Source organism: Mustelus asterias, chromosome 10, assembly GCF_964213995.1.
Source record: "Mustelus asterias chromosome 10, sMusAst1.hap1.1, whole genome shotgun sequence".
NCBI lineage: Eukaryota > Metazoa > Chordata > Chondrichthyes > Carcharhiniformes > Triakidae > Mustelus > Mustelus asterias.
In genome coordinates this window covers 125,315,061-125,340,665 of record NC_135810.1, presented here as the reverse complement: position 1 = coordinate 125,340,665, position 25,605 = coordinate 125,315,061, and the positions used below count along the sequence as shown (strand labels likewise).

The window sequence follows — 25,605 nt, the reverse complement described above, 5'->3', positions numbered from 1 at the left end:
GAAGGGCCTATTTTGTGCTGTAGTTTTCTATGTTTCTACGTTTCTATGCCCCCTAGTTCTAGTTTCACCCACCAGTGGAAACAACTTCCCTGTTTCTATCTTATCTATTTCCTTCATAATCTTATATGTTTCTATAAGATCTCCCCTCATTCTTCTGAATTCCAATGAGTATAGCCCCAGTCTACTCAGTCTCTCCTCATAAGCCAACCCTCTCAACTCCGGAATCAACCTAGTGAATCTCCTCTGCACCCTCTCCAGTGCCAGTATATCCTTTCTCAAGTAAGGAGACCAAAACTGTACACAGTACTCCAGGTGTGGCCTCACCAGCACCTTATACAGCTGCAACACAACCTCGCTGTTTTTAAACTCCATCCCTCTAGCAATAAAGGACAAAATTCAATTTGCCTTCTTAATTACCTGCTGCACCTGCAAACCAACACCTTGAGAGAATGTTTCAGCCCTCCTCAGACTCAGGACTGGAGAACTGAAAATCTCACACTCTGGTTTCATAATGGGTGTAAAAATAAGATCAGTTTAGGGGAGGCAGTAGTGTAGTGGTATTGTCACTGGACCAGTAATCTAAAGATTCTGGGTAATGCTCTGGTAGCCTGGGTTCAAATCCCACCATGGCTGATGGTGAAATTTTAATTCAATAAAAATCTGGAATTAAAACCTCATGATGACCATAAATTCTATCTGCTTCACTAATAATGTCCTTTAGGGAAAGAAATCTGCTTACCTGGTCTGACCTACATGTGACTCAAGATCCAGAAATGCCTCTGAAATGGTCTCGCAAGCCATTCAGTTCAAAGGCAGTTAGTGATGGGCAACAAATGCTGGCCCAGCAACTCCCACATCCATGAATGAATAAAAGAAGCAGACCAGTCAGATGAATGATAATCTGGAATAAAATTAACAATCACCTGGATTTTGTGGATTAATTAAATGGAGTGAGCATGGATTTGTTAAGGGCAAAATCGTGTTTAACTATTAACTGAGTTTTCTGATGAGGGAACAGAGAGGGTCGATGTAGGTAATGCGGTTGATGTGGTATACATGGGATTCGAAAAGGAGTTTGATAGAGTGTCACACAAACTTGTCAGCAGATGTACAGCGCATGGAAGTCAAGGAACAGTGGCAATGTGGATACAAAGTTGGCCAAGTGACAGGAAACAGAATAGGAGGAAGGTTTACAATTGGTATTTTTAAATTATTACATGGGATGTGGGCATCACTGGCAAGGCCTACATTTACTGCCAATCTCTAATTACCCTGAGGAGGTGATAAAAAGCCATCTTCCCGAACAGCAAGCCATGGTTTGAACGTGGGGTTTGCAGAGAATTGGATAATTAGCTGAAGAGAAGGGGAGTTGTTCCTGCAGTGAGCCAGGATGGGACATGTTGGGCCGAATGGCCTTTGTCTGTGCTGTAACCATTCTATGATTCTGTTGCATTAATTTGAGGGGGCAGAGGGGACACGTCTCCACCAGTACTGTACCCCAATGTTATACAGTGACAGACCCATCCCCACCAGTACTGTACCCCAGTGTTACACAGTGACAGACCCATCACCACCAGTACTGTTCCCCAGTGTTACACAGTGACAGACCCATCCCCGCCAGTACTGTACCCCAGTGTTATACAGTGACAGACCCATCACCACCAGTACTGTACCCCAGGGTTATACAGTGACAGACTCGTCCTCACCAGTACTGTACCCCAGTGTTATACAGTGACAGACTCGTCCTCACCAGTACTGTACCCCAGTGTTATACAGTGACAGACCCATCACCACCAGTACTGTACCCCAGTGTTATACAGTGACAGACCCATCACCACCAGTACTGTACCCCAGTGTTACACAGTGACAGACCCATCACCACCAGTACTGTTCCCCAGTGTTACACAGTGACAGACCCATCCCCGCCAGTACTGTACCCCAGTGTTATACAGTGACAGACCCATCACCACCAGTACTGTACCCCAGTGTTATACAGTGACAGACTCGTCCTCACCAGTACTGTACCCCAGTGTTATACAGTGACACACACATCCCCACCAGTACTCTACCCCAGTGTTATAAAGTGACAGACCCGTCCCCACCAGTACTGCCCCCCAGTGTTATACAGTGACTGACCTGCCCCCAACAGTACTGTACTCCAGTGTTATACAGTGACAGACCCGTCACCACCAGTACTGTACCCCAGTGTTATACAGTGACAGACCCGTCACCACCAGTACTGTACCCCAGTGTTATACAGTGACAGACCCGTCACCACCAGTACTGTACCCCAGTGTTAATACACTGACAGACCTGTCCCCACCAGTACTGTACTCCAGTGTTATACAGTGACAGACCCGTCACCACCAGTACAGTACCCCAGTGTTATACAGTGACAGACCCAACCCCACCAGTACTGTACCCCAGTGTTATACAGTGACAGACCCGTCACCACCAGTACTGTACCCCAGTGTTATACAGTGACAGACTCGTCCTCACCAGTACTGTACCCCAGTGTTATACAGTGACACACACATCCCCACCAGTACTGTACCCCAGTGTTATACAGTGACAGACTCGTCCTCACCAGTACTGTACCCCAGTGTTATACAGTGACACACACATCCCCACCAGTACTCTACCCCAGTGTTATAAAGTGACAGACCCGTCCCCACCAGTACTGCCCCCCAGTGTTATACAGTGACTGACCTGCCCCCAACAGTACTGTACCCCAGTGTTATACAGTGACAGACCCGTCCCCACCAGTACTGTACCCCAGTGTTATACAGTGACAGACCGATCCCCACCAGTACTGTACCCCAGTGTTATACAGTGACAGACCGATCCCCACCAGTACTGTACCCCAGTGTTATACAGTGACAGACCCGTCCCCACCAGTATTGTCCCCCAGTGTTATACAGTGACAGACCCGTCCCCACCAGTACTGTACCCCAGTGTTATACAGTGACAGACCCATCCCCACCAGTACTGTACCCGAGTGTTATACAGTGACAGACCCGTCCCCACCAGTACTGTACCCCAGTGTTATACAGTGACAGACCGATCCCCACCAGTACTGTACCCCGGTGTTATACAGTGACAGACCCGTCCCCACCAGTACTGTACCCCAGTGTTATACAGTGACAGACCGATCCCCACCAGTACTGTACCCCAGTGTTATACAGTGACAGACCGATCCCCACCAGTACTGTACCCCAGTGTTATACAGTGACAGACCGATCCCCACCAGTACTGTACCCCAGTGTTATACAGTGACAGACCCGTCCCCACCAGTATTGTCCCCCAGTGTTATACAGTGACAGACCCGTCCCCACCAGTACTGTACCCCAGTGTTATACAGTGACAGACCCATCCCCACCAGTACTGTACCCCAGTGTTATACAGTGACAGACCCGTCCCCACCAGTACTGCCCCCCAGTGTTATACAGTGACAGACCCGTCCCCACCAGTACTGTACCAGTGTTATAGTGACAGACTCGTCCTCACCAGTACTGTACCCCAGTGTTATACAGTGACACACACATCCCCACCAGTACTCTACCCCAGTGTTATAAAGTGACAGACCCGTCCCCACCAGTACTGCCCCCCAGTGTTATACAGTGACAGACCTGCCCCCAACAGTACTGTTCTCCAGTGTTATACAGTGACAGACCCGTCACCACCAGTACTGTACCCCAGTGTTATACAGTGACAGACCCGTCACCACCAGTACTGTACCCCAGTGTTATACAGTGACAGACCTGTCCCCACCAGTACTGTACTCCAGTGTTATACACTGACAGACCCGTCCCCACCAGTATTATACAGTGACAGACCTGTCACCACCAGTACTGTACCCCAGTGTGATAGAGTGACAGACCAGTTCCCACCAGTAGTGTACCCCAGTGTTATACAGTGAGAGACGTCCCCACCAGTACTGTACCCGAGTGTGAGACAGTGACAGATCCATCCCCACCAGTACAAACCCGAGTGTTATATAGTGACAGACCCGTCCCCACCAGTACTGTACCCCAGTGTTATACAGTGACAGACCCGTCCCCACCAGTACTGTACCCCAGTGTTATACAGTGACAGACCCATCCCCACCAGTACTGTACCCCAGTGTTATACAGTTACAGACCCATCCCCACCAGTACTGTACCCCAGTGTTATACAGTGACAGACCCGTCCCCACCAGTACTGTACCCCGGTGTTATTCAGTGACAGACCTGCCCCCACCAGTACTGTATCCCAGTGTTATACAGTTACAGACCCATCCCCACCAGTACTGTACCCGAGTGTTATATCGTGACAGACCCGTCCCAACCAGTACTGTACCCCAGTGTTATACAGTGACAAAACGTCCCCACCAGTACTGTATCCCAGTGTTATACAGTGACAGGCCCGTCCCCACCAGAACTGTACCCCAGTGTTATACAGTGACAGACCCGTCCCCACCAGTACTGTACCCCAGTGTTATACAGTGACAGACGCATCCCCACCAGTACTGTACCCCAGTGTTATACAGTGACAGACCTGTTCCCACCAGTACTGTACCCCAGTGTTATACAGAGACAGACCCGTCCCCACCAGTATTGTCCCCCAGTGTTATACAGTGACAGACCCGTCCCCACCAGTACTGTACCCCAGTGTTATACAGTGACAGACCCGTCCCCACCAGTACTGTACCCCAGTGTTATACAGTGACAGACCCATCCCCACCAGTACTGTACCGCAGTGTTATACAGAGACAGACACGTCCCCACCAGGACTGTATCCCAGTGTTATACAGTGGCAGACCCATCCCCACCTGTACTGTACCCCAGTGTTATACAGTGACAGACCCGTCCCCACCAGTACTGTACCCCAGGGTTATGCAGAAAGAGACCCGTCACCACCAGTACTGTACCCCAGTGTTATACAGTGACAGGCCCGTCCCTACCAGTACTGTACCCCAGTGTTATACAGTGACAGACCCGTCCCCACCAGTATTGTACCCGTGTTATACAGTGACAGACCCATCCCCACCAGTACTGTACCCCAGTGTTATACAGCGACAGACCCATCCCCACCAGTACTGTACCCCAGTGTTATACAGTGACAGACCCGTCCCCACCAGTACTGTACCCCAGTGTTATACAGTGACAGACCCGTCCCCGCCAGTACTGTACCCCAGTGTTATATAGTGACAGACCCATCCCCACCAGTACTGTACCCCAGTGTTATACAGTGACAGACCCATCCCCACCAGTACTGTACCCCAGTGTTATACAGTGACAGACCCGTCCCCACCGGTACTGTACCCCGGCGTTATACAGTGACAGACCCATCCCCACCAGTACTGTACCCCAGTGTTATACAGTGACAGACCCGTCCCCGCCAGTACTGTATCCCAGTGTTATACAGTGACAGACCCATCCCCACCAGTACTGTACCCCAGTGTTATACAGTGACAGACCCGTCCCCACCAGTACTGTACCCCAGTGTTATACAGTGACAGACCCATCCCCACCAGTACTGTACCCCAGTGTTATACAGTGACAGACCCGTCCCCACCAGTACTGTACCCCAGTGTTATACAGTGATGGACCCGTCCCCGCCAGACATGTACCCCAGTGTTATACAGTGACAGACCCGTCCCCACCAGTACTGTACCCCAGTGTTATACAGTGACAGACCCGTCACCACCAGTACTGTACCCCAGTGTTATACAGTAACAGACCCGTCCCCACCAGTACTGTACCCCAGTGTTATACAGTGACAGACCCGTCCCCGCCAGTACTGTATCCCAGTGTTATACAGAGACAGACACGTACCCAGCAATTAATGTTGTGATGAGAATGCCGTAAGAAGTCTAACAACACCAGGTTAAAGTCCAACAGGTATATTTGGTAGCAACTCACAAATAAACCTGTTGGACTTTAACCTCGTGTTGTTAGACTCCTTACTGTGATTACCCCAGTGCAACGCCGGCATCTCCACATGATGAGAATGAGCCAGGGTTAGAAAGGACAGGATCTATAATTGTGCTGCTGACTGTGTTTTGGAGACTGTATAGAAATTCCACGCACCCACGAGTCCACATAACTGTAATAGCAGTGTCAGTCTCTTACAGAAGTCAGCAGGATTCTCTGCAGAGTTTCATATTTCAATCAGAGCTTGAAATAGGCTTCATTTTAATATTTGAAATGTTGTTTATTCCTGATGCAATTCCCTTTTCCACTGCCATCATTTTTGCTTGCTAACTTTGGCTGTCGGGATTAAATTACAGCAATCGAGTGGATTGTCGGCATTTATACTGCCCTGACTTACAGAATCCGAGAGTGCAACAGGTCAGGAGAACATTCGGCCCCTCGTGCATGTTCTAGCTCTGTAAAAGAGCTGTCTAATTAATCGCACCCTTCCGCCCCCTGTCCCTCCGCCTTGCTCTTTCCTCATTGCTCTGAAATATTTTCCCTCAAGCTTTCATCGAGTTCCAAAACTCAGTGTTGAATCTTTTCTTTTTCTGTCGCCCTTTCAAGCGCCACATTCCAGCTAACCACAGTTCACTGCGGGAACACTCTCCTCATCTCCCCCTCTGCTTCTTTCACCAATTCTCTTCAATCTGTGTCCACCTCCAGCAAACTGCAAACACTTCCTCCTTATTGACTCAATCAGCCCCTGGATTAACGCTCCACTTCTCAATCCCAGCTTCTCCCAGTCTCTCCATATGAACTGAAGTCCCTCATTCCTGATAAAAGGTAAAGTGGCCACAGTCCCTAATGACCAAAGGCTGACTGAGGGTCACCACACCTCAGGTGAGGGGCAAGATTGAGAAGCATGGACTTCATGAATAACCTCAGCCGGTGCAGGAATTGAACTCACGCTGTTAGCATCATTCCAAATCATGAACCAGCCATCCACCCAACTGAGCTAAACCAACACTGTACCTTTCTTCGTAAATTAATAGATTATGAGAGTAGACTAGCTCAGAATATAAAAACAGATAGCAACGGTTTCTACAAATATATAAAACAAAAAAGAGTGGCTAAGGTAAACATTGGTCCTTCAGAGGATGAGAAATTTGTCTGGAGCTCTGCACAGCAACGTTCCAATGAGACAGGGGGGTTATGGTAGGTCACAGGAACCATGGTGCACGAAAGCTGGAATGAATTTAGTCAAGAAGAAAAGAAAAGCCTACAAAAGGTTCAGGGAGTGAGGTAATGTTAGAAATCTAGAAGAGTATACGGCTAGTAGGAAGGAACTTAAGAGGGAAATTAGAACAAAGAACAAAACAAAGAACAAAGAACAATACAGCACAGGAACAGGCGCTTCGGCCCTCCAAGCCTGCGCCGCTCATGTGCCCACATGAGCAAGAAGGGGACATGAGAAGGCCTTGGCAGACAGGATAAAGGAAAATCCCAAGGCATTCTACAAGTATGTTAAGAGCAACAAGATAAGATGTGAAGGAGTAGGACCTATCAAATGTGATGGTGGGAAAGTCTGTATGGAACCGGTAGAAATAGCAGAGGTCCTCAATGAATACTTTACTTCAGTATTTACAGTGGAAAAGGATCTTGGTAGTTGCAGTGCAGACTTGCAGTGGACTGAGAAGATTGAGCATGTGGACATTAGGAAAGAGGATGTGTTGGAGCTGTTGAAAAGCATCAAGTTAGATAAATCGCCGGGACCGGATGGGATGTACCCCAGGTTACTGTGGGAGGCGAGGGAAGAGATTGCAGAGCCTCTGGCGATGATCTTTGTGTCATCAATGGAGACGGGAGAGGTTCCGGAGGATTGGAGGATTGCGGATGTGGTTCCGTTATTCAAGAAAGGGAGAAGAGATAGCCCGGGAAATTATAGACCAGTGAGTCTAACCTCAGTGGTTGGTAGGTTGATGGAGAAGATCCTGAGAGGCAGGATTTATGAACATCTGGAGAGGAATAGTATGATCAGAAATAGCCAGCACGGCTTTGTCCAAGGCAGATCATGCCTTACGAGCCTAATTGAATTTTTTGAAGATGTAACTAGATACATAGACGAGGGAAGAGTGGTAGATGTAGTTTATATGGATTTCAGCAAGGCGTTTGATAAGGTGCCCCATGCAAGGCTTATTGAGAAAGTGAAGGGGCGTGGGATACAAGGGGACATTGCCTTGTGGATTCAGAACTGGCTTGCCCACAGAAGGCACAGAGTGGTTGTAGATGGGTCTTTTTCAGCACGGAGGTCGGTCACCAGTGGAGTGCCCCAGGGATCTGTTCTGGGACCCTTGCTCTTTGTGATTTTTATAAATGACCTGGATGAAGAAGTGGAAGGATAGGTTGGCAAGTTTGCTGGTGACACAAAGGTTGGTGTGTTGTGGATAGTGTAGAGGGATTTCAGCAGTTGCAACGAGACATAGATAAAAAGCAAGACTGGGTGGAGAAGTGGCAGATGGACTTCAACCCAGATAAGTGTGTGGTGGTTCATTTTGGCAGGTTGAATAGGATGAAAGAATATAATATTAAGGGTAAGACGCTTGGCAGTGTGGAAGATCAGAGGGATCTTGGGGTCCGGGTTCATAGGACGCTCAAACCAGCATCGCAGGTAGAGGCTGTGGTTAAGAAGGCGTATGGAATACTGGCCTTCATCAATAGAGGAATTGAGTTTAGAAATCGGGAGATAATGCTGCAGCTGTATAGGACCCTGGTCAGACCCCACCTGGAGTACTGTGCCCAGTTCTGGTTGCCTCAATACAGAAAGGATGTGGAAGCCATAGAAAGGGTGCAGAGGAGATTTACAAGGATGTTGCCTGGATTAGGTGGCATGCCTTATGAGGATAGGTTGAGAGAGCTAGGTCTTTTCTCCTTGGAGAGGCGATGGATGAGAGGTGACCTGATAGAGGTGTAAAAGATGTTGAGAGGTATTGATAGAGTGGATTGTCAGAGGCTTTTACCCAGGGCTGAAATGGTTGCCACAAGAGGTCATAGGTTTAGGGTGCTGGGGAGTAGGTACAGAGGAGATGTTAGGGGTAAGTTTTTCAGTCAGAGGGTGGTGGGTGCGTGGAATCGGCTGCCGGTAGTGGTGGTGGAAGCGGATTCGATAGGGTCTTTTAAGAGACTTTTGGATAAGTTCATGGAAGTTAGTAAGATAGAGGGTTATAGGTAAGCCTAGTAGGTAGGGACATGTTCGGCGCAACTTGTGGGCCGAAGGGCCTGTTTGTGCTGTAGCTTTTCTATGTTCTATGTTCTAGAAGGGGGATGTAATAACTGGAAATGAGAAAATGGCTGAGGCATTGAACAGGTATTTTGTGTCAGTCTTCACAGTGGAAGATACAAATAACATGCCAAAAATTGATGACAGGAAGGCTATGGCAGGTGAGAACCTAGAAACTATCATTATCACGAAAGAGGTAGTGTTGGGCAAGTTAATGGGGCTAAAGGTAGACAAGTCTCCTGGTCTTGATGGAATGCATCCCAGGGTACTAAAAGAGATGGCAGGAGAAATAGCAAATGCACTAGTGGTAATTTACCAAAATTCGCTGGACTCTGGGGTGGTTCCCGCAGATTGGAAAACAGCAAATGTGACGCCACTGTTTAAAAAAGGAGGTGGACAAAAGGCGGGTAACTATAGGCCGGTTAGCTTAACTTCTGTAGTGGGGAAAATGCTTGAAGAAATAGCGAGACATTTGGATATAAATTGTCCCATTGGTAAGACGCAGCATGGATTCATGAAGGGCAGGTCATGTTTGACTAATTTGATGGAATTCTTTGAGAACATTACATGCGCAGTGGACAATGGGGAACCTGTGGATGTGGTGTATCTGGATTTCCAGAAGGCATTTGACAAGGTGCCGCACCAAAGACTGCTACATAAGATAAAGGTGCACGGTGTTACAGGTAATGTATTAGCATGGATAGAGGATTGGTTATCTAACAGAAAGCAAAGAGTGGGGGTAAATGGGTGTTTTTCTGGTTGGCGATCAGTGACTAGTGGTGTGCCTCAGGGGTCAGTGTTGGGACCGCAATTGTTTACAATTTACATAGATGATTTGGAGTTGGGGACCAAGTGTAGTGTGTCAAAATTCGCAGACGACCCTCAGATGAGTGGCACGGTAAAGTGTGCAGAGGTCACGGGAACAGCCCACGGGAAGTTGAGGAACGGATATGTAAAGAGATTCTGGACAGGTGCAGAAAAAATAGGGTTGTTGCAGTGGGAGGCTTTACTTTCCCTTGTATAGACTGGAAATCGCTTCGGGCTGGGGGCCTGGACGGGGAAGAATTCATAAAATGCATACAGGAAGGCTCTTTGGAACAATATGTTGACAGTCCAACTAGAGAGGGGGCTCTACTGGACCTAGTACTGGGGAATGAGCCCGGTCAGGTCATCAAAGTTTCAGTAGGAGAACATGTGGCAAATAGTGACCACAATTCTGTAAACTTTAGGGTAGTAATGGAAAAAGATGTGTCCTATGGGTAAGGTGCTGAATTGGGGGAAGGCTAACTACAGCCGGATTAGGCAGGATTTGGTGGCTGTTGATTGGGAGAGGCTGTTCAAGGGTAAATCTACATCTGGCATGTGGGAGTCTTTTAAGGAGCAGTTGATAGGACTGCAGGACAGGCATGTGCCTGTGAAGAGGAAGGATAGGAAAGGTAGGATTCGAGAGCCGTGGATAACCAGTGAAATTGTGGGTCTAATCAAAAAGAAAAAAGAGGCATACATGAGGTCCAGGCAGCTAAAAACAGATGGAGCACTGGAGGAATACAGAGAAAGTAGAAAAGAAGTCAAACAGGGACTTAGAAGGGCAAAAAGGGGTCACGAAATGTCCTTGGCAGACAGGATTAAGGAGAATCCTAAGGCATTTTATACATACGTTAGGAACAAGAGGGTTGTTAGGGAAAGAATCGGACCTCTCAGGGACAAAGGAGGGGAATTATGCTTAGAACCAAAGGAAGTAGGTGAGGTCCTAAACGAATACTTTGCATCAGTATTCACAAAGGAGAGGGACATGTTGACTGGTAGTGTCTTAGAGAGATGTGTTGACCCGTTAGAAAAAATCTCAATTACAAGGGAGGAAGTGTTAGGTTTTTTAGGAAACATTAAGACAGACAAATCCCCAGGGCCGGATGGCATCTATCCTAGACGCCTCAGGGAGGCGAGAGATGCAATTGCTGGGCCTCTAACAGAAATCTTTGTCTCTTCACTGGACACAGGTGAGGTCCCAGAGGATTGGAGGATAGTAAATGTGGTCCCGTTATTTAAGAAGGGTAGCAAGGATAACCCGGGTAATTATAGGCCGGTGAGCTTGACGTCCGTGGTAGGGAAGTTGTTGGAGAAGATTCTTAGAGATAGGATATATGCGCATTTAGAACTGAATAATCTCATTCGCGATAGACAGCATGGTTTTGTACGAGGGAGGTCATGCCTCACAAATTTGGTTGAGTTTTTTGAGGAGGTGACAAAAACGATTGACGAGGGAAGGGCCGTGGATGTCGTCTGTATGGATTTTAGTAAAGCGTTTGACAAGGTCCCTCATGGCAGGCTGGTGCAAAAGCTTAAATCTCACGGGATAAAAGGTGAGCTAGCTAGATGGGTGGAGAACTGGTTTAGCCATAGAAGACAGAGGGCAGCAGAGGAGGGGTCTTTTTCTGGTTGGAGGTCTGTGACTAGTGGTGTTCACAGTAAAGAGTCTAACAACACCAGGTTAAAGTCCAACAAGTTTATTTGGTAGCAAACGCCACTAGCTTTCGGAGCGCTGCTCCTTTGTCAGATGGAGTGGAAATCTGACAAAGAAGCAGCGCTCCGAAAGCTAGTGGCGTTTGCTACCAAATAAACCTGTTGGACTTTAACCTGGTGTTGTTAAACTCCTTACTGTGTTTACCCGAGTCCAATGCTGGCATTTCCACATCATGACTCGTGGTGTTCCGCAGGGCTCTGTACTGGGACCTCTGCTGTTTGTGATATATATAAATGATTTGGAGGAAGATGTAGCTGGTGTGATCAGTAAGTTTGCGGACGACACAAAGATTGCTGGAGTTGCGGATAGTGATGAACATTGTCAGAGAATACAGCAGGATATAGATAGGCTGGAACATTGGGCGGAGAAATGGCAGGTGGAATTTAATCCAGATAAATGCGAAGTGATGCATTTCGGTAGATCTAATGTAAGGGGGAGCTATACAATAAATGGCAGAACCATCAGGAGTATAGACACACAGAGGGACCTGGGTGTACAAGTACACAGATCCTTAAAGGTGGCAGCACAGGTGGAGAGGGTGGTGAAGAAGGCATATGGCATGCTTGCCTTTATTGGACAGGGCATAGAATATAAAAGTTGGCACATGATGTTGCGGCTGTATAGAATGATGGTTCGGCCACATTTGGAATACTGCGTCCAGTTCTGGTCGCCACACTACCAGAAGGACGTGGAGACTTTGGAGAGAGTGCAGAGAAGGTTTACCAGGATGTTGCCTGATATGGAGGGTCGTAGCTATGAGGAGAGATTGGGTAAACTGGGGTTGTTCTCCCTGGAAAGACGGAGGATGTTGGGCGACCTAATAGAGGTGTATAAAATTATGAAGGGCATAGATACAGTGAACAGTGGGAAGCTTCTTCCCAGGTCAGAGGTGACGAACACAAGGGGTCATGGGTTCAAGGTGAGGGGGGCAAGGTTCAACACAGATGTCAGGGGGACGTATTTTACACAGAGGGTGGTGGGGGCCTGGAATGCACTGCCAAGCAAGGTGATTGAGGCGGACACGCTAGGATCGTTTAAGACTTATCTAGATAGCCACATTAACAGATTGGGAATAGAGGGATACAAAAGAATGGTCTAGTGGACACATGAGCGGCGCAGGTTGGAGGGTTGAAGGGCCTGTTCCTGTACTATATTGTTCTTTGTTCTTAGGACACTGAAGTCTGCAAAGGGATATAGATAGTCTAAGTGAGTGGGCGAGGGTCTGGCAGATGGGGTACAATGTTGGTATCTGTGAGATCATCCATTTTGGTCGGAATAACAGTAAAACGGACTATTATTTAAATGGTAAAAAATTGCAGCATGCTGCTGTGCAGAGGGACCTGGGTGTCCTTGTGCAGGAATCTCAAGGAGTTGGTTTGCAGGTGCAACAGGTAATTAAGAAGGCAAATGGAATTTTGTCCTTCATTGCTAGAGGGATGGAGTTTAAAAACAGGGAGGTTATGTTGCAGCTGAATAAGGTGCTGGTGAGGCCACACCTGGAGTACTGTGTATAGTTTTGGTCCCCTTACTTGAGAAAATATATACTGGCACTGGAGGGGATACAGAGGAGATTCACTAGGTTGATTCTGGAGTTGAGAGGGTTGGCTTATGAGGAGAGACTGAGTAGACTGGGGCTATACTCATTGGAATTTAGAAGAATGAGGGGACATCTTATGGAAACATTTAAGATTATGAAGGGAATAGACAAGATAGAAGCAGGGAAGTTGTTTCCACTGGCGGGTGAAACTAGAACTAGGGGGCATGGCCTCAAAATAAGGGGGAGCAGATTTAGGACTGAGTTGAGGAGGAACTTCTTCACACAAAGGGTTGTGAACCTGTGGAATTCTGTGAAGCAGTTTGATGCACCATCAATCGAGCAAAGACTAGTTTGTATGCAAGAACAAATAGGCTTTTATTAGCAAAAGACTTGGAGCACACCCATGCCGATGAACTGGTCCAGACTGAGGCAGGGGGGTGGGGAGCAGTCGCCTTTATACCTGGACCGGGGGGGAGGAGTCTCGGGTAGGGCCGGCAGGGATGTGTCCAGGCATGTCACATATACAGGCAATAAGCTAACAGTGGTTTACCACACAGTTGAAGCTACCTCATTAAATGTTTTTAAGGCAAGGATAGTTAGATTTTTGAACAGTAAAGGAATTAAGGGTTATGGTGAGCGGGCGGGTAAGTGGAGCTGAGTCCACGAAAAGATCAGCCATGATCTTATTGAATGGTGGAGCAGGCTCGAGGGGCCAGATGGCCCACTCCTGCTCCTAATTCTTATGTTCTTCTGTCCTCTGCACCCTCTAAGTGCAGTGCTCAGAATTGGACAATGTGCTCCAGCTGTGGCCAAACCATTGTTTTCGGAAGGTTCAGCATCGCCCCCCCCCCCGCCTTGCTTTTGTACTCAGTGCCCCTATTCAAATGCTTCAATGTGTTTTGCAGTGAATGAGTTTGAAACACAGTCGCTGTTATCTAGGTCAGTCACTTCACAGACACAAGATTCACCAAACAGCAGTGAACAAGTCCACCTGTTTAAACGGGGACTGGGAGAGAGAAGAAAAAAAATTTGTATTCCTGTAATACCTTGAACAACCTCAGCTCAACTGTCACAGTTTACAGCCAATTCAGTAATGGTTTAAATGTAGTCATTTTTAAATCGATATGTAGAGGGTCCAACAAGGGGGGGGAGTGGTGTTGGACCTGATTCTGGGGAATGAAGCCGGACAGGTGGTTGAGGTGGTGCTGGGGGAGCATTTTAGTGATAGCGATCACAACACGGTACAATTACAGCTTGTTATGGACAAGGAAATAGACAAGCTGCAAAAAACATTTTGGATTGGAGGAGAATGGATTTTAGTAAAATAAGGCAGGATCTGGCCAAAGTAGACTGGGAACAGATATTAACGGGAAAATCTACAGAAGAGCAGTGGGGGGCATTCAAAAAGGAACTGGGGAGGGTGCAACCCCAGCATGTTCCCTCCAGGGTGATAGGGAGGAATAACAAACCCAGAGAACCATGGATAACCAGAGATATTCAGGATCCAATGAGAAGGAAAAGAAAGGTTTTTAAAAAGTACAAGGGGAGCGAATCAGTGGAGGCATTAGTGAGGTATAGAAAGTGCAGGGTGGAGCTTAAGAAAGCAATTAGGAATGCAAAGGGGGAATATGAGAAAGCTCTGGCTGGTAAAAGTAGGGAAAATCCCAAGATATTCTATAAGTATATCAATGGGAAGAGGATAACCAGGGCGAGAGTAGGGCCCATTAGGGACCAAGGGAGAAATCTGTGGGTGGAGCCAGAGGACATTGGTAGAGTGTTGAATGAATACTTCACATCCGCCTTCACCCAAGAGAATGAGGACGATGGTATGGAATTCAGGCAGAGACACTATGAGGTTCTTGAGCAAATTGACACAGGGAAGGACAAGGTATTGGAGGTGTTGGCAGCCTTAAAAGTGGATAAATCTCCAGGTCCGGATGAATTGTGCCCCAGGCTGCTGTGGGAGGCAAGGGAGGAGATTGCAGGCGCTCTGACCCACATTTTCAATTCCTCTCTGGCCACGGGGGAGGTGCCAGACGACTGGAGAACAGCAAATGTGGTTCCGCTATTTAAGGAGGGTTGTAGAGATAAACCAAGGATCTACAGGCCAGTGAGTCTCACGCCAATGGTAGGGAAATTATTGGAGAAACTTCTGAAGGAGAGTATCTATCTCCACTTGGAGAGGCAAAGCTTGATCAGGGATAGTCAGCATGGTTTCATCAGAGAGAGGTCATGCCTAACAAACTTGATTGAATTTTTGAGGAGGTGACCAGGTGTGTGAACGAGGGTAGTGCAGTCGATGTAGTTTATATGGATTTCAGCAAAGTCTTTGACAAGGTCCCACATGGGAAATTTGTAAAGAAGGTAAATTCACATGGGATACAGGGTCATTTGATAAAGTGGATTCAAAATTGGCTCAGTTGTAGGACACAGAGGGTGATGACAGAAGGCTGCTTTAGTGACTGGAAGCCAGTGTCCAGTGGAGTACCACAGGGATTCGTGTTGGTGCCCCTATTATGCATCATTTATATCAATGACATTGATGACTATGTGGGGCGTAGCATTAGTAAGTTTGCCAATGACACAAAGATTGGATGGGTGGTTAACAGTGAGGTGGAGTGTCTTGGGCTACAAGAAGATATAGGCAGAATGGTCAAATGGACGGATAAGTGGCAGATGGAATTTAACCCCGAAAAGTGTGAGGTGGTACACTTTGGAACGAGTAATTTGACAAGAAAGTATTTAATGAATGGTAGGACACTAGGAAGTTCTGTGGAACAAAGGGACCTTGGCGTGTTTGTCCACAGATCTCTGAAGGCGGAAGGGGAGGTTAATAAGGTGGTGAAAAAGGCATACGGGACACTTGCCTTTATCAATCGGGGTATAGATTACAAAAGCAGACAGGTCATGATGGAGTTGTAGAACTTTGGTGAGGCCACAGCTGGAGCACTGTGTGCAGTTCTGGTCGCCACATTATAGGAAGGATGTGATTGCACTGGAGGGGGTGCAGAGGAGATTCACCAGGATGCTGCCTGGGATGGAACATTTAAGTTATGAAGAGAGGTTGGATAGGCTTGGGTTGTTTTCATTGGAGCAGAGAAGACTGAGGGGCGACCTGATCGAGGTGTACAAGATTATGAGAGACATGGACAGAGTGGATAAGGAGCAGCTGTTCCCTTAGTTGAAGGGTCAGTCACGAGGCGACAATAGGTTTAAGGTGAGATGCAGGAGGTTTAGGGGGGATGTTGAGGAAAAACTTTTTTATCCAGAGAGTGGTGACAGTGTGGAATGCGCTGCCTGGGAGGGTGGTGGAGACGGGAGGCCTCACATCCTTTAAAAAGTACCTGGATCAGCACTTGGCGCGTCATAACATTCAGGGCTAAGGGCCAAGTGCTGGCTGATGGGATGAGGTGGGAGTTCAGGTGTTTCTAATGTGTCGGTGCAGACTCGATGGGCTGAAGGGCCTCTATTGCATTGTATGATTGTTGTAATACAGAAAGTACAGCACAGCAAGATCCCACAGGCAGCAATGTGATACCTGTTGTAGTGATGTTAGTTGATGGATAAATATTGGACCACAGTACAGGGAGCACTCCCTCCCTGCCCCCCCCACCGCACTGCCCCCCCCACCGCACTGCCCCCCCCACCGCACTGCCCCCCCACTGCACTGCCCCCCTGCACTGCCCCCCCACCGCACTGCCCCCCCCGCACTGCCCCCCCACTGCCCTGCCCCCCCCACTGCCCCCCCACCGCACTGCCCCCCTGCACTGCCCCCCCACCGCACTGCCCCCCCCGCACTGCCCCCCCCACTGCCCCCCCTGCACTGCCCCCCCCGCACTGCCCCCCCCACTGCCCCCCCACTGCCCTGCCCCCCCACTGCCCCCCCGCCGCACTTCCCCCCCCACTGCCCCCCCCACTGCACTTCCCCCCCCCACTGCCCCCCCCGCACTGCCCCCCCCCACTGCTCCCCGCCCTCCCCCCCCCCCCCCCCCGCCCCCGCCGCCCCCCCAGCACAGCACAGCTCCTGACAGTGTTGCCCTCCCTCAGCTCTGTGTGGGGGTGACACAGACACAGCCCCTGGGGCAGTTTGAACCCATCAGCTGCTGCCCTTGTGGCTGAGAGTCAGTCTGAGGCAGTGCCAGTGCTCACACACACACACTGCAAACCCAGTGACACTGCCAGTGCTCACACACACACACTGCAAACCCAGTGACACTGCCAGTGCTCACACACACACACTGCAAACCCAGTGACACTGCCAGTGCTCACACACACACACTGCAAACCCAGTGACACTGCCAGGCTCCCAGGCTGAAGAGGGAGGACAGCTGCTGACAGCCTCTGCTCCACACACACTCTTCCAGCAACACAAACTGCAAATGTACCCAGCACACAGCTGGAGCGAGTGTCATCAACCCAAAATAAGCAGCAGTAAATACCCTGCAGGCAGCAGGAGGAGGGAGGAGGGAGGAGGCAGGGCTTCACTGCGCCGCCTGCCCTGGGCTGCGGAAAGTTGAGTGTTTGGCCGAGATGAGCAGCGGGGAGGGGGTTTCACTCAGAGTCCTCACCTCAAACACTCGCCTCTTTTCTGAGCGCTCCCTGCGCGGTTCCAGCAGCTTCTCTGTTCCCCGGCTCTGGCTGCACTTGTCAGCACTGAAGGCATTTCCTCAACAGCCCAACCTGCTGATGAATATTGCAGCAGGGACAATCAATATTTCAGAGCGCTTCCCGCCTGCCCCTCCCGGCTCAGTGTCAGTGAAGCGGGGAGGACCTGCACACAGTCCACAGGCTGATCCGCTGGGGCAGAGTGTCCGGCTGCGACACACAGCCTGACCACATCATCCTGCTGCCAATGAGGCACTCAGCCTGACACTGGGCAGCTGCCCGGGCTGTGGACGAACACACACTGACTCCCAATTCAAATGTCTACAAAACACACACAAACAAACTGCGATGCGACCTGACACCCCAGGCTCGCAGCTAACAGACCATTAGATAGCTCAATGAGTCAAAATGTCACAGATTTAAGATTCCTGCCAGAATATTTCTTCCAGACTGATACTTTTCTGCATCACTGAGGGAGTGCCGCACTGTCAGAGGGTCAGTACTGAGGGAGTGCCGCACTGTCAGAGGGTCAGTACTGAGGGAGTGCCGCACTGTCAGAGGGTCAGTACTGAGGGAGTGCCGCACTGTCATAGGGTCAGTACTGAGGGAGTGCCGCACTGTCAGAGGGTCAGTACTGAGGGAGTGCCGCACTGTCAGAGGGTCAGTGCTGAGGGAGTGCCGCACTGTCAGAGGGTCTGTATTGAGGGAGTGCCGCACTGTCAAAGGGTCAGTGCTGAGGGAGCACTGCGCTGTCAGAGGGTCAGTACTGAGGGAGTGCCGCACTGTCAGAGGGTCAGTCCTGAGGGAGTGCCGCACTGTCAGAGGGTCAGTGCTGAGGGAGTGCCGCACTGTCAGAGGGTCAGTGCTGAGGGAGTGCTGCACTGTCAGAGGGTCAGTACTGAGGGAGTTCCGCATTGTCAGAGGGTCAGTACTGAGGGAGTGACGCACTGTCAGTGGGTCAGTACTGAGGGAGTGCTGCACTGTCAGAGGGTCAGTACTGAGGGAGTGCCGCACTGTCAGAGGGTCAGTACTGAGGGAGTGCTGCACTGTCAGAGGGTCAGTACTGAGGGAGTGCCGCACTGTCAGAGGGTCAGTACTGAGGGAGTGCTGCACTGTCAGAGGGTCAGTACTGAGGGAGTGCTGCACTGTCAGAGGGTAAGTACTGAGGGAGTGCCGCACTGTCAGAGGGTCAGTACTGAGGGAGTGCTGCACTGTCAGAGGGTCAGTACTGAGGGAGTGCCGCACTGTCAGAGGGTCAGTACTGAGGGAGTGCTGCACTGTCAGAGGGTCATTACAGAGGTAGTGCCGCACTGTCAGAGGGTCATTACAGAGGGAGCAGTGGACTATTCAGTCTTTTTGATGAAGTGTTAAATTACATTACAATTTAAAAGTGAAATACTTACTGCCTTTCTGCTCCACCCTCAACATTTCAATGGTAAAGTGACTAGAATGGTTGACGAGGGAAGGGCCGTGGATGTCGTCTGTATGGACTTTAGTAAAGCGTTTGACAAAGTCCCTCATGGTAGGTTGGTGCAAAAGGTTGGATCTCATGGGATAAAGGGGGAGGTGGCTAGATGGGTGGAGAACTGGCTTGGTCACAGAAGACAGAGGGTGGTGGTGGAAGGGTCTTTTTCCGGCTGGATGCCTGTGACTAGTGGTGTTCCGCAGGGCTCTGTATTGGGACCTCTGCTGTTTGTGATTTATATAAACGATCTGGAAGAAGGTGTAACTGGGGTGATCAGTAAGTTTACGGACGACACGAAAATGGCTGGACTTGCAGATAGTGAGGAACATTGTCAGAGGCTACAGAAGGATATAGATAGGCTGCAAATTTGGGCAAAGAAATGGCAGATGGAGTTCAATCCAGATAAATGCGAAGTGATGCATTTTGGTAGAACTAACGTAGGGGGGAGCTATACGATAAATGGCAGAACCATAAAGGGCGTAGATACGCAGATGGAATGCAAGTCCACAGATCCTTGAAGGTGACGTCACAGGTGGAGAAGGTAGTGAATAAGGCATATGGCATGCTTGCCTTTATAGGACAGGGCATAGAGTATAAAAGTTGGGGTTTGATGTTGCAGTTGTATAGAATGTTGGTTCGGCTGCATTTGGAATACTGCGTCCAGTTCTGGTCGCCACACTACCAGAAGGACGTGGAGGCTTTAGAGAGAGTGCAGAGGAGGTTTACCAGGATGTTGCCTGGTATGGAGGGGCTTGGTTATGAGGAGAGATTGGGTAAACTGGGGTTGTTCTCACTGGAAAGACGGAGGATGAGGGGTGACCTAATAGAGGTGTATAAAATTATGAAAGGCATAGATAGGGTGAACGGTGGGAAGCTTTTTCCCAGGTCGGTGGTGACGTTCACGAGGGGTCATCGGTTCAAGGTGAGGGGGGGGAGGTTTAACACGGATATCAGAAGGACGTATTTTACACAGAGGGTGGTGGGGGCCTGGAATGCGCTGCCGGGCAAGGTGGTGGAGGCGGACACACTGGGAACGTTTAAGACCTATCTAGATAGCCACATGAACGGAGTGGGAATGGAGGGATATAAAAGAATGGTCTAGTTTGGACCGGGGAGCGGCGCGGGCTTGGAGGGCCGAAGGGCCTGTTCCTGTGCTGTGTTGTTCTTTGTTCTTTGTTCTCTTTGTAAATTCTGTGTCACTGTGCACTTGTGGACCTGATGGTCAGGGAGGTTCTCACCATCTTGCGCACAATGCTGAAGGTGGGGCTGAGTCCTGTACAATTAGATTTTTTTTCATTCATGGGACATGGGCAACGCTGGCTGGCCAGCATTTATTACCCATTCCTAATTGCCCTTCAGAAGGTGGTGGTGAGCTGCCTTCCTGAATCCGCCTTCTTGAACCTGCTGCAGTCCATGTGGTGTAGGTGCACCCACAGTGCTGTTAGGGAAGGAGTTCCAGGATTTTGACCCAGCGACAATGAAGGAATGGCGATATATTTCCAAGTCAGGAAGGTGAGTGACTTGGAGGGGAACTTCCAGGTGGTGGTGTTCCCAGGTATCTGCTGCCCTTGTCCTTCTAGGTGGTAGGGGTTGTGGGTTTGGAAGGTGCTGCCTAAGGAACCTTGGTGAGTTGCTGCAGAGCATCTTGATGACATTCTCTGACTCTGGTGTCAGACCATTCCGATAACATTGGCAGCGATTATTTCAGTGGATAGCACCTTGCACAAACTTACACAATGTCAGAAAAATGAATGTGTCTTCCAGTCACCACTCTCTGCAGGTTTGGTGCCTGTATTTTTTTCCGCAGGCAAGGCTGTGCAGGAAGCTCATTAAGGGAATTAGAATTCAAAACTACAAACTTGGTATGTTTGAACTTAACCCGGACAAATGTGAGGTGATGCGATTTGGAAGGTCTAACGCAGGAGAAAAGTATACAGTAAATTGTAGTGCCCTTAGAAATATTAGCACACAGAGCGATCTAGGTGGGAAGATCCACAGTTCCCTGAAGTTGGCAACTCAGATGGACAAGGTGGTCAGGAAGGTGTATGGCATGCTGGCCTTCAACAGTTGGGGTCTTGAGTATTGGAATTGGAAAATCATGTTGCAGCTGTATAAGACTTTGGTTAGGCTGCATTTGGAGTATTGTGTACAATTCTGGTCGCCACACTATCGGAAGGATGTTGATGCATTGGAAAGGATGCAGAAGAGATTTACCAGGATGTTGCCTGGTTTGGAGGATATGGACAATGAAGAAAGGTTGAACAAACTTGGATTGTTTTCATTGCAGCATCGGAGGATGAGGGGGGAACCTGATAGAGGTTTACAAGATTATAACAGGCTTGGATAGAGTGGATAGTCAGTGTCTTTTTCCCAGGGTCGAAGGATCAATTACTCGGGGCATAGGCTGAGAATGAGAGGGGGAAAGTTTAAAAGAGATGCAAGGGGCAAGTTTTTCACACAGAGGGTGGTGAATGTCTGGAATGCGCTGCCGGAGGAGGTGGTGGAAGCAGATTCTATAACAACGTTCAAGAGGCATCTGGATAGATCCAGATTGAGGTTCTAAACAAAGAACAAAGAACAGTACAGCACAGGAAACAGGCCCTTAGGCCCTCCAAGCCTGTGCCGCTCCTTGGTCCAACTAGACCAATCGTTTGTATCCCTCCATTCCCAGGCTGCTCATGTGACTATCCAGGTAAGTCTTAAACGATGTCAGCGTGTCTGCCTCCACCACCCTACTTGGCAGCGCATTCCAGGCCCCCACCACCCTCTGTGTAAAAAACATCCCTCTGATGTCTGAGTTATACTTCGCCCCTCTCAGCTTGAGCCCGTGACCCCTCTTGATCGTCACCTCCGACCTGGGAAAAAGCTTCCCACTGTTCACCCTATCTATACCCTTCATAATCTTGTATACCTCTATTAGATCTCCCCTCATTCTCCGTCTTTCCATAAACTGGAAAAAGGCCAAATTTGAAGAAATGAGAAAGGATCTAAAAAGCGAGGATTGGCACAGGGAGAGTCAACATGGCTTTGTGCGTGGTAGGTCATGTTTGACCAATCTATTAGAGTTTTTCCAGGAGGTTACCAGGAAAGTGGATGAAGGGAAGGCGGTGGATGTTGTCTACCTGGATTTCAGCAAGGCCTTTGACAAGGTCCCTCATGGGAGGTTAGTCAGGAAGGTTCAGTCGCTGGGTATACATGGAGAGGTAGTAAATTGGATAAGACACTGGCTCAATGGAAGAAGCCAGAGAGTGGTTGTGGAGGATTGCTTCTCTGAGTGGAGGCCTGTGACTAGTGGTGTCCCGCAGGGATCGGTGTTGGGTCCATTGTTGTTTGTCATCTATATCAATGATCTGGATGATAATGTGGTAAATTGGATCAGCAAGTTTGCTGATGATACAAAGATTGGAGGTGTAGTGGACAGTGAGGAAGGTTTTCAAAGCTTGTAGAGGGATTTGGACCAGCTAGAAAAATGGGCTGAAAAATGGCAGATGGAGTTTAATGCAGACAAGTGTGAGATATTGCACTTTGGAAGGACAAACTAAGGTAGAACATACAAGGTAAATGGTAGGACTCTGAAGAGTGCAGGAGAACAGAGGGATTTGGGAATACAGATACATAATTCCCCAAAAGTGGCGTCACAGGTAGATAGGGTTGTAAAGAGTACTTTTGGTACATTGGCCTTTATAAATCAAAGTATTGAGTATAGGAGTTGGAATGTTATGGTGAGGTTGTATAAGACATTGGTGAGGCCGAATTTAGAGTATTGTGTGCAGTTTTGGTCACCTAATTACAGGAAGGATATTAATAAGGTTGAAAGAGTGCAGAGAAGGTTTACAAGGATGTTGCCGGGACTTGAGAAACTGAGTTACAGAGAAAGGTTGAATAGGTTAGGACTTTATTCCCTGGAGCGCAGAAGAATGAGGGGAGATTTGTTGGAGGTGTATAAAATTATGATGGGTATAGATAGAGTGAATGCGAGCAGGCTTTTTCCACTGAGGCTAGGGGAGAAAATAACTAGAGGACATGGGTTAAGGGTGAGGGGGAAAAGTTTAAAGGGAATATTAGAACATAGAACATTACAGAGCAGTACAAGCCCTTCGGCCCTCGATTTTGCGCCGACCAGTGGAACCAATCTAAAGCCCCTCTAATCTACACTATTCCAATATCATCCATATGTTTATCCAATAACCATTTGAATGCTCTTAATGTTGACGAGTCCACTACTGCTGCAGGCAGGGCATTCCACGCCCTTACTACTCTCTGAGTAAAGAACCTACCTCTAACATCTGTCCTATATCTCTCACCCCTCAATTTAAAGCTATGTCCCCTCATGCTAGCCATCACCATCCGAGGAAAAAGGCTCTCACTATCCACCCTATCTAACCCTCTGATCATCTTGTATGCCTCTATTAAGTCACCTCTTAACCTTCTCTCTAACGAAAACAACCTCAAGCCCCTCAGCCTTTCCTCATACGATTTTCCCACCATACCAGGCAACATCTCCTCTGCACCCTTTCCAACACTTCCACATCTTTCCTACAATACGGCGACCAGAACTGTACGCAATACTCCAAATGCGGCCGCACCAGAGTTTTGTACAGTTGCAGCATGACCTCCTGGCTCCAAAACTCAATCCCTCTACCAATCCAAAACTCAATCCCTCTACTCTGGGCGGCACGGTGGCGCAGTGGTTAGCACTGCTGCTTCACAGCTCCAGGGTCCCGGGTTCGATTCCCGGCTCGGGTCACTGTCTGTGTGGAGTTTGCACATTCTCCTCGTGTCTGCGTGGGTTTCCTCCGGGTGCTCCGGTTTCCTCCCACAGTCCAAAAATGTGCGGGTTAGGTTGATTGGCCAGGTTAAAAATTGCCCCTTAGAGTCCTGGGATGCGTAGGTTAGAGGGATTAGCGGGTAAATATGTGGGGGTAGGATTGTGGTCGGTGCAGACTCGATGGGCCGAATGGCCTCCTTCTGCACTGTAGGGATTCTATGATGATTTCTATGAATAAAAGCTAACACATCGTACGCCTTCTTAACAACCCTATCAACCTGGGTGCCAACTTTCAGGGAACTATGCACATGGACACCCAGATCCCTCTGTTCATCCACACTACCAAGTATCTTACCATTAGCCCAGTACTCTGTATTCCTGTTACTCCTTCCAAAGTGAATCACCTCACACTTTTCCACATTAAACTCCATTTGCCACCTCTCAGCCCAGCTCTGCAGCTTATCTATGTCCCTCTGTAACCTGCCACTTCCCTCCGCACTGTCTACAACTCCACCGACTTTAGTGTCATCCGCAAATTTACTAATCCATCCTTCCACGCCCTCATCCAGGTCATTAATAAAAATGACAAACAGCAGTGGCCCCAAAACAGATCCTTGCGGTGCACCACTAGTAGCTGAACTCCAGGATGAATATTTCCCGTCAACCACCACCCTTTGTTTTCTTACAGCTCGCCAATTCCTGATCCAAACCACTAAATCACCCTCAATCCCATGTGTCCGTATTTTGTGCAAAAGCTTACCATGGGGAACCTTATCAAACGCTTTGCTGAAATCTATATACACCACATCAACCGCTTTACCCTCATCCACCTCTTTGGTCACCTTCTCAAAGAACTCAATAAGGTTTGTGAGGCACGACCTACCCTTCACAAAACCGTGTTGACTATCCCTAATCAAATTATTCCTTTCCAGGTGATTATAAATCCTGTCTCTTATTATCCTTTCCAATTCTTTGCCCACAACAGAAGTAAGGCTCACCGGTCTATAATTACCAGGGTTGTCCCTACTCCCCTTCTTGAACAAGGGGACAACATTTGCTATCCTCCAGTCTTCTGGCACTGTTCCTGTAGACAATGACGACACAAAGATCAAAGCCAAAGGATCTGCAATCTCCTCTCTAGCCTCCCAGAGAATCCTAGGATAAATCCCATCTGGCCCAGGGGACTTATCTATTTTTACCCTTTCCAGAATTGCTAACACCTCCTCCTTATGGACATCAATCCCATCCAGTCCAACAGCCTGCATCCCAGTACTCCCCTCGACAACACTGTCCCACTCCTGTGTAAATACCGATGAAAAATATTCATTTAGTGCCTCTCCTATCTCTTCAGACTCCACGCACAACTTCCCACTACTGTCCTTGACTGGCCCTAATCTTACCCTAGTCATTCTTTTACTCCTGACATACCTATAGAAAGCTTTAGGGTTTTCCTTGATCCTACCTGCCAAAGACTTCTCATGTCCCCTCCTGGCTCTTCTTAACTCTTTCTTTAGGTCCTTCCTGGCTAACTTGTA

The 25,605-nt window shown here is 48.7% G+C and overlaps 2 protein-coding genes across 2 annotated transcripts in view; one reads left to right on the top strand and one right to left on the bottom strand.

The window, feature by feature from the left end:
- The window catches only part of fhip1b (FHF complex subunit HOOK interacting protein 1B), a 114,968-nt gene extending 96,932 nt beyond the window's left edge, over positions 1-18,036 (bottom strand). Inside the window, exon 1 of the mRNA XM_078222681.1 lies at positions 17,801-18,036. The gene's annotated coding sequence lies outside the window, so the exon portion shown is untranslated. The remainder of the gene's footprint in view (positions 1-17,800) is intronic.
- The window catches only part of LOC144499965 (interleukin-1 receptor type 2-like), a 1,647,203-nt gene that overhangs the window by 385,446 nt on the left and 1,236,152 nt on the right, over positions 1-25,605 (top strand). The gene's annotated exons all lie outside the window — the stretch shown is intronic.